The sequence below is a fragment of the Nicotiana tabacum genome, chromosome 10 (genome assembly GCF_000715075.1).
Source record: "Nicotiana tabacum cultivar K326 chromosome 10, ASM71507v2, whole genome shotgun sequence".
In the NCBI taxonomy this organism is placed as follows: domain Eukaryota; kingdom Viridiplantae; phylum Streptophyta; class Magnoliopsida; order Solanales; family Solanaceae; genus Nicotiana; species Nicotiana tabacum.
The window spans coordinates 136,513,788-136,523,677 of record NC_134089.1 but is presented as its reverse complement, the minus strand read 5'-3'; the positions used below and the strand labels follow the sequence as shown (position 1 = coordinate 136,523,677).

The 9,890-nt window shown below is 38.9% G+C and overlaps 1 long non-coding RNA gene across 1 annotated transcript; it reads right to left on the bottom strand.

Moving 5' to 3' along the window:
* Positions 1–5,060: 5,060 nt before the first annotated feature.
* LOC107827769 (uncharacterized) lies at positions 5,061–9,555 on the bottom strand. Its single transcript, XR_001657599.2, has 2 exons — positions 9,216–9,555; positions 5,061–8,574 (listed from the first exon to the last, which is right to left on the bottom strand). It is a non-coding gene; the product is annotated as an uncharacterized LOC107827769 (long non-coding RNA).
* Positions 9,556–9,890: the final 335 nt, after the last annotated feature.

Genomic DNA, 9,890 nt, shown 5'->3' with positions numbered 1-9,890 from the left:
GCAGGGTAAAGGAGATGGGGGAGTCAGCCTCCAAGTAATATTCAAAATGCTACAAGCTCAACAGGTTGTTATCGCTCAGTTTCAAAGTCAGCATAAAACTCCAAGTGTGGTCGAACCAGAAGTCACTCGCCGAACTGAGCCGGTGCTAGAGAGATCGAATGGTAATGGCTCGGGGGCTGATGCTACGATTATGAGGATGATCGAGGAACTCATCGAAAGAATCGAGTCGGGGGAGAAAAAGATTGACGATAATGACAAAAAAGTGGAGACGTATAACTCTCGTGTTGATCAAATACCGGGGGCACCTCCGGTCTTGAAAGGTTTGGATGCCAAAAAATTCGTGTAAAAGCCGTTTCCCCTGAGCCCGGCTCTGAAGCCCATCTCCAAGAAATTCCGTATGCCAGATATACCTAAATATAATGGGACGAGCGATCCTAATAAACACATTACCTCGTACACTTGCGGGATTAAAGGAAACGACTTAAATGATAATGAGATCGAGTCGGTTTTGTTGAAAAGATTTGGGGAAACTTTGTCAAAGGGAGCAATGATTTGGTATCACAACTTGCCACCAAATTCTATCGATTCATTTGCTATGTTAGGAGACGTCTTCATAAAGGCACACGCCGGGGCCATAAAGGTTGCGTCAAGGAAATCCGACGTTTTTTAGATAAGACAGAGGGGTGATGAGATGCTAAGGGAGTTCGTATCCTGATTTAAAATGGAGTGAATGGAATTACCACCAGTCTCGGATGATTGGGCCGTGCAATCTTTTACACAGGGGTTGAACGAGCGGAGTTCGATCGCGTCACGACAGTTGAAGCAAAATCTTATCGAGTATCCAGCTGTGACTTGGGCAGATTTACATAATCGTTACCAATCGAAGATCAGGGTCGAGGACGACCATCTGGGAGCCCTCTCGGGTTCAGTTCATCCAAATAAATTGGTAGTTAAGGCCCCAAGGGATACAAACAGGGAACCAAGATCAAATAGGGAACGATATCAGCCATATATCGCAGATCGAAGAAACAACGGTTCGGGGCGCAATCCTCCTCGGAGTGATCGAAGAAACGATCGAGGATAGAATCCTCGAGGACTTATGAGTAAGAATGGCTTTGATAAACACACCGATATATATATATATAGATCCCGCGGAAGCACCTTGGTTATCAGAGTATAATTTCAGTGTTGATGCATCGGGGATCGTATCGGCTATTGGAAGGATCAAAGACACCAGGTAGCCCAGGCCTATACGAACCAATCCTTCTCAAAGAAATCCAAACTTGATGTGTAAATATCATGGCACACATGGTCACAGGACCGAAGACTGCAGGCAGCTGAGAGAGGAGGTAGCTCGATTGTTCAACGAGGGTCATCTTCGAGAGTTTCTCAGTGATCGAGCTAAGAATCATTTCAGAGAAAGAAATGCAAATAGAAAAAATGAGCAGGAAGAACCGCAACATGTAATTCATATGATCGTTGGCGGTGTCGATGTTCCCCAAGGTCCTATATTCAAACGTACCAAGGTGTCAATAACAGAGAAAAACGGACTCAGAGTTATGTGCCCCGGAATGCCAACAAGCATTAGAGGAATTGACACGATACTTATCGAGCCCACCTCTACTTCACACTCCAAAGGTAGATGAAAAGCTTTATTTATATTTGGCAGTGTCTGAGATAACGGTAAGTGGGGTACTAGTTCGAGAAGAGCAAGGTACGTAGTTCCCTGTTTATTACGTAAGTCGAACTCTAGGAGATGCTGAAACTAGATATCCACACTTAGAAAAATTAACACTTGCATTAATAAGCGCATCTAAGAAGCTAAAGCCATATTTCCAGTGTCACCCAATATGTATGTTAACCACTTATCCTCTCCGAAATGTTTTGCATAAGCCCGAGTTATCAGGCCGATTGGCCAAATGGGCAGTCAAACTTGGCGGGTACGATATCGAGTATCAACCCCAAACAACCATCAAGTCTCAAATCTTAGCTAACTCTGTGGCCGAATTTACACCGACCCTCATACCCGAAGTGGAGAAAGAGCTTCTACTAAGATCGGGTACATCATCGGGGGTATGGACCCTCTTCACGGACGGTGCCTCGAATGTGAAAGGGTTCGGGCTTGGCATCGTTTTGAAGCCGCCTACAGGTAACACTATTAGACAATTTATCAATACTTCTAGGTTGACTAATAATGAGGCCGAGTATGAGGCCATGATTGCAGGTCTCGAGCTAGCTAAGAGCTTGGGGGAAGAAGTCGTTAAAGCTAAGTGCGATTCCTTGTTGGTGGTAAACCAAGTAACCAAAAACTTCGAAGTTCGAGAGGATAGAATGCAAAGATATTTGGACAAGCTACAGGTAACCTTGCATCGCTTCAAGGAATGGACTCTAGACCATGTACCTCGAGAGCAAAATAGTAAGGTAGATGCACTTGCAACTTTGGGGTCATCAGTCGAGGAAGATGATATTATCCCGGGGACTGTCGTCCAACTATCGAGATCTGTGGTCGAGGAGGGGCATGCCGAGATAAATTCTATAAGTTTGACTTGGGATTGGAGGAATAAGTATATCGAATATTTGAAAAATGGAAAGCTCTCATCGGATCATAAAGAGGCGAGGGCTCTACGAACCAAGGCTTCTAGGTTCACATTGGATGACGATGGAACATTATACAGGAGGATGTTCGATGGACCATTGGCGGTATGTTTAGGGCCGGGAGACACCGATTATATTTTACAAGAAATCCACAAAGGCACTTGTGGGAATCACTCCGGCGCCGAGTCTTTGATTTGTAAAATTATTAGAGCAGAGTATTATTGGGATAGCATGGAAAAAGACACTAAGGAGTTTGTTAGAAAATGTGATAAATGTCAAAGGTTTGCACCGATGATTCATCAGCCCAGAGAGCAACTTCACTCAGTCCTCTCCCCGTAGCCTTTCATGAAATGGGGAATGGACATCATTGGCCCTCTACCAACGGCCCCAGGCAAAGCTAAATTCATTTTGTTTATGACTGACTACTTTTCTAAATGGGTGGAAACACATGCCTTCGAGAAGGTCAGAGAAACAGAAGTTATTAACTTCATCTGGGACCACATCGTGTGTCGATTAGGGATACCTACTGAAATCGTATACGACAACGGCAAATAATTCATCAGCAACAAGGTAACGGAGTTCCTCGAAGCACACAAAATAAAAAGGATTTTATCAACGCAATATCATCTGAGCAGAAACGGGCAGGCCGAATCGACAAACAAGACTATCATTCAAAATTTGAAGAAAAGGTTGAACGACGCTAAAGGAAAATGGAGAGAAGTTTCGCCCGAGGTTCTTTGGGCATATTGAACGATATCGAAGTCTAGCACAAGGGCAACCCCGTTCTCCTTAGTATATGGCTCCGAGGCTTTGATTCCGATCGAGGTCGAGGAACCTAGCGCCAGATTTCAACATGCATCGGAGGAATCAAATCACAAGGCTATGAATACTAGCCTCGAGCTACTAGATGAAAAATGAGAAGCTGCAATTGTTCGGATGGCCGTGTAGAAGCAAAGAATTGAGAGATATTATAATAGAAGGACCAACCTTCGACACTTCAGAATCGGGGACTTAGTTCTACGGAAAGTCACCCTCAATATCGAGACCCGAATGAAGGGAAACTAGGCCCGAATTGGGAAGGACCGTACCGAGTCATCAGAGTTATCGGTAAAGGATCTTACAAGCTTGACACGATGGAAGGCGAACAATTGCCAAATAATTGGAATGTATCACTACTCAAACGGTATTACTGCTAAGGTATGACCTTCTGCTTTCTCTATTTATATTTAAGACTAACTCATTGCAGATGTTCGTTTGAAGACATCGAGAACACCATTCTACATGAAGACCTTAGGTTTTAAAGCACGCGTTGCACTCTTTTTCCCTTAGATCAGGTTTTATCCCAAATGGGTTTTTCCTGTAAGGTTTTTAACGAGACAACAACTATGTGCTACCTAGGAAGAATTCAACAATATCCAAGGCTTCTTTTCAATCAACCTCGAATACTGGGGGGCATCACCCTCGGGGGCTATATTTTTGAGAAAAATGCTTCACGCCAAAGAGGGTCTCGATAGGAAAAACTTTGTAATAGGCCAAAAGGTCAGATGATCCGTGTCCATATAGGATAGTCGAGCTCCATACTTGTGATTCTATGAGAAATGGCTCAAGGTCTAAAACACAAATACACCTCGAATACTCAGGGACTATCATCGATAGTCAACACATTTGCGTCATCTAAACTCGAATTCATAAAATCTCAAATAGGCAACCCTTGACATGAAGGCCAAGGCCATCATACTCGAGGACTCACATTTCGAACAAATTCGAAATGCTATCGGGAAACAAGTCCAAGAGACACACCCGAAGCCTACGGCCATATTAAAGGCTACGGCCGAAATAACGTGGCTTAGAGATGTTCAAATTCCATAATAAAAACAAGCCTTTGAATTCTCAAAAAAGCGGTTAAATAAAGGATACCCTCAGCAAAATAATCAAAGGGCTTCGATAAAATCATCCCTCGAAAAACCTTAAGAGGTATCAAATTATCCAAATACAAACTTGTGCTAAGGCACTAAAAACAAAGGGTTCCGATCGACACCGAACCCTCAAAAAAACCAATGAGTAAAAAATGCATGCCAAGGCATAAATAAATTTTTACTAAGTCTTCTAAGCCGAAAAGGGGAAATAATAGCCATCTCTTAGAGGCCATAATGACCCGATCTAAAAGAACCTAAGGGCCAAAACATGTAGAGTTCGAGACCTTGTTCTCACTCAACATGGACCTAAGGGTCCCATCATCCCGAGCTCGCATCAAATCGACTTAAGCATAGCTCGAGGATCCATAAAACAATCTTAAGAAGTATTCCATTATAAGTTCAAAGATCGCCCATTTATTTCTAAAAAACATAAGGGTTTGTTCTACTCTGAGTCTGAGCCAGTGCTCACTCGATCATTGAAGTTATAACATCAAAATTTTTCACAAAATAAAGACGAAGCAGAATTCGAAACAAATCGGAGATGGAACGGAAAGAAAAGGAATTCCTTATATTCATAAAGGGTATTTACAGTGCCCACAAGGGGCCTTACACAAAAACAAAAAAAACAAAATACTAAGACCCTAATCTACTTTGGGAGCCGCATCTTTGGGGACATGTCCCTTGGGGACTTCATCCTCATCTCCTCCGTTCTCGGAACTACTAGCAGAGTCTTCATCATCGGAGAGTAAAGCGGCAGCCTCATCCTCTAAAGCTTTTGCATTCTCGATATCAGCTGAGAGCTCAAAGCCACGAGCATGCACTTCTTCGGGAGTCTCTGATAACTACGGATTCTAGCCTATCTTATGCTCTCTTTTGCTTAGGTTTTAGATAAAAAATGTGTAAAAGTATTTCCGAAAACTAACTTATTGTGCTTGTTTGCAGGGTTTGGTCAAAATAAAGCAAGAAAGTCATAACCAGCTCATAAAGGAGTTAAACCTGCACAAGTTCAAAGCTGAGCTAAAAGCACTGACAACGATGAAATAGTGCGACCACGGAAGGTTCACCGCTGAGGCTGCCACAATTACGCTGCCAGCGGAAGTGAGATTCAGAGAAGATACTTTTGGGTATAACAGATACCACTGACTATAGTGAAATAGAGCGGCAACGGAATACTTGACCTGGTCGTGGTTTAAATTCCGCTGAAGGCGAAATTGTGAATAAGAGGAATGGAAATTTGAGCTCAATTAAAGAGCATGGTCCGCGAACATATTACGCGGCCGCGGTTGAAGACATCGCTGAGGCGGTTGCTTTTACACTCCTAGCGAAATCAAGTCCAGTCCCAGTATAGAATGAAAGAAATGCGGTCCGCGCTTGTCGCGCCCCCTTTTCTCGCGATAACAGGCTTCGACGTCGTGACAACTCTTTTAAATGGGTATTAAAAGAGAAGAGTCTCCACCTAATGATTTTAAGGTGCTTTAGGACACCTATTTGTAAATAACTCTATTTGACTAGTCAACGTCACCAAAGATCGGGTAAGAGCTCAAATTACCTCAAAGAGAAGGTGTTAGGCACTCTTCGAGGTCCACAACTGTAGGTCCCGACCGAATTTACACTATGTGAAATTATTGAATTAAACTAGGTTGCAAGTTGTTGAGTTGTGAATTAATCCTATGTGGTCAAGTGTATACATAAATTAAAAGCAATTAATTAAAACTAATCATGGAAAAATGTAAGAATTGTAAATCATAGAAAGCCTACTTAATTACGTAAAAGGGGACCTAAATTTTTAAGCTTGATGGATCAACTCCCGTGCAAAGTCTGCTAAGACTTTTATATCCAAAAGTGCAATAGCTATTCGGGCAATTTGTGTACCATGTCTGCTACCCTCATTACTATCTTTAAGTTATTACCTAAAGCGCACTAATCATTTCTATATCGCGTCTTAATTTAAAACTACCTGTCCCTTCTTATAGTCCAAGAGGCTTTGGACACTATTCTAAAAGGATGGTTCTAGACATAAAGAAAATCTCAGGTTTCTATTTCTATTCTTATTAACGTCACATAAAAGGGTACTTTGGGACTTAAACAAGTAACACATAAGGCATGTAAGGGCTTATGTTGGCCTCTGAATTAATTAAGTTGAGAGATGATAATTAAAGTAGTGAAATGAACTCTTATAATATAATAACTTTCTTGAATTGATACTACGCAACTCAAGTATAAGCATACTAGAATAAACATAATTATTAAATTACTAAAAATGTTGAGTAGAAGATAAAATAGTTTGGATTAAAGTATAAAGCTATGTACTCTTTTATGTAAAGGTAGATGAGAAATATGAATTGAAATAAGATACCTGATCTGAAAATTGTATGCCAGAAAACTTACTTGTATACAAAGATTGTTACTAGCCCCCAAGCCTTTAATAAAAATATTATAGGAAGACTATACTTACTTAACAGTTCTTGTTTCCATGAAATGAATCAAGGGTATTTTTTTGTAAAACCAGTTTGACGACAGGTTTAAAACAATTAGCAATCTCCACTGTTAAAAGGAAATTGAGTGCATTAAAAATCATTATTATTAGCTAAACAGAAAATCACTTCTCCCTGTTACTTAAATTCTATAAGCATGGTAATAATATTGAAAATGAAAGCATGACTTCAATGATTAGTAAAAATAGAAACAAACCATGATAGCAAATAGCACATAGCAGCAACAAGTGACAAACAAGTTCCAGCCCCAATCATCCCTTTTACACAATTATAGATTATTTGTAGCATTATAAGGCCAACATTACAACACATGCTAAACTAATGAGCTTCAGGCGCAAAGTAAATTCCAACACAATAATTCTTAAACCTTCCTCTTCCCAGGCGACTCCAAATCCTCGCTCAATGCTCGAATTAAGCCATCCTATAACACCATAGCCCAACCGGAACACATATGCAACGCACATGGAGATCGAATTATCGCGAAAATAGATTTAACTCGTTACTTCCAAATAATATAACTTCAAGTATTTGGTTCAAACTATTTGCAATTTAGTCATGTAAAGATAAAGAACATGCTGAGAAATACAACTCGCTAGCCTTTAACACAAACAAAGTTGTTGACTTCTCTTACTGTTAGTTCCTAATTAGAGCATTTCTAGTGTTCAAATCAGATAAACAATTACTCAAACAAATTAAAGTACAAGCATTATGGATAACAAGTTATCTGGATGTTTTATCCATAGACTGAATATCTAGATGAATTAAAATTCTAAGGACATGGTATCCGTGTTTGAGAACATCATGGAAGTAAATTTATAGCCAACAAAGCAAACGAATATAACTCTTAGCTTCCGACATACTATCCACAACTGGACATGCAGTATATTAGGTCATTTAATCCTAAACATGGTGTCTAAGTGGCAAAACAAGTGCACTGATTTAGGCAAGGTAGTTTTAACCACATAAGACCGGCAAACAATCTTAAGGTTTAAGGGATGAAGTTTTAACAATTCAATGTCTCCTTTTATTAACTAAGAAATACTCGCTGAAATGATACCTATGCAACCTGAATTCAGCTATATTCACAGAATGAAGATCATGGAACTTACAAATATCATTCGAAGTCTTTTAGGCAGAATTCCTAAACTAAATCGTTGAACATAGCAGATAAGTTGGTGTTTCTCTTATTTATGCAATCTTTAGTCCTAAATAAAAGAAATGATTTCCTAGTTACCAGGGTTCCAGAACAAATCCTAAAAACATTTATAGTCAGGTCGTCTCATATTCAAAAACTCACACGTAAAGTCAAAAGATCAAAAACACACCTGAATTTAAGAGACATACCTGGTTATTATATTGGCATAATTTCAATAGAGTGCCGCACGACACTCGGCATCTCGGCATGGCCAAGAGTGTACAAAATACAAAACTAAAGAGAATGACTAGTCTATTCTAACAACAACCAACACGTAAAGGAATCATAATGCGTCGTTCAAGAAACTAACCGGTTCGTGGAGTGCCAAATTCATAAGAAAACCAGAAATCCAAATAATGATTCACGAACAGAGCTTCAACAGCAGTAAATAGGCCAAAAAAAAAAACTCAAGAAATATGCATTGATTGCAATGAGAAAACTCGAATGATAGCGACAAGAAATCAATACTCAAATCTCGACGCTCCGAGATCACCAGAACTTCTAAGAATTTCTAGCAACACTTGTGTCGAGTGAAATAAAAGAAAACAAACTTTGCTTTGGCTTGCAATAAGCAAAGAATTAGCCGAAGAGCAGTGAATGCAGTATATCACAGTAAAAGAAAAGTTATGAAAGTGATGAAGAGCAATAATCAAAAGTCCTCCTTTTAGCTCAAAATTTACAAGTATTTATACTTGTAGAAAGTTATTACTTAAGTAAATTAGCAGAATGTAATTTAAGGCTGCAAATTAGGAAAGAATTGATTTTGACCGTATCACTTAGAGAAATTAGAGATCAATTAGACCATTTTTAATAAATCTGATTCAATACAAGTGCAAAAGAAAATCCCCGAAATTAAGTTATCCCATAACTAGGGCAAGAATCTATGACATAAAATAAAAGTTTTCAAAAGGAAAGCGTACAAGATTGAGATTTTGAGTCAAATTGATAGAAAAGAAAGAGAAAAATCCGTGAATAAATAATGAAAAGGAGCAAAAGATTACAACAAATACTTACCTGTTTTAATATCTTGAACTTGAACGGATTCTTCAATGAGATTCTTTCCTCAAATCTTTGCAAGTTTCTTTCAAAAGGTACTCCTAAATCACCATAATGCAAAGAGGAAGGGAAAAGAAAGCTTTGACTTGAAGAGGAATGTGTTTAACGGGTATAAATTGAAAAAGAAGGAAGAAACAATAAGTTAAAGACAAAGTAAAATGAAACAAATGGGGGAATGGAATGGGCGAGGGGGTGCTGGGAATGGGATTTAGTTTAGGGATTAATCTAGTTTTCTAGTAATTTTTGGGAAAAAAAATAATAGATAAAGTCTATGGAAAGTTGGTTTGGTCTTAGTGCAAATGAGTTTTTGCTGGCAAGAAATAAGCAAAGGTAGGTGGGTATATAACAACAACAACAACAACACCACCACCACCACCAATGATGACACTAATAATATAAATAATGACAATATTAAGTTAAATAATATAATTATAATAATGAGAGAAGATAATTAACAAAAGGTAATCCAAATACTTGCATAAAATTTGTGAGGCAGAAATAAATATTTAAATAAATACACCTTTATGTAAATATACTTAAAAATAAATTATAATGCCTTATGTTAAGGGAAACTATTTAACCAATAAAATATGTAGCAAAAAATATAATAAAGGTAAAGGATGAACTTATAAT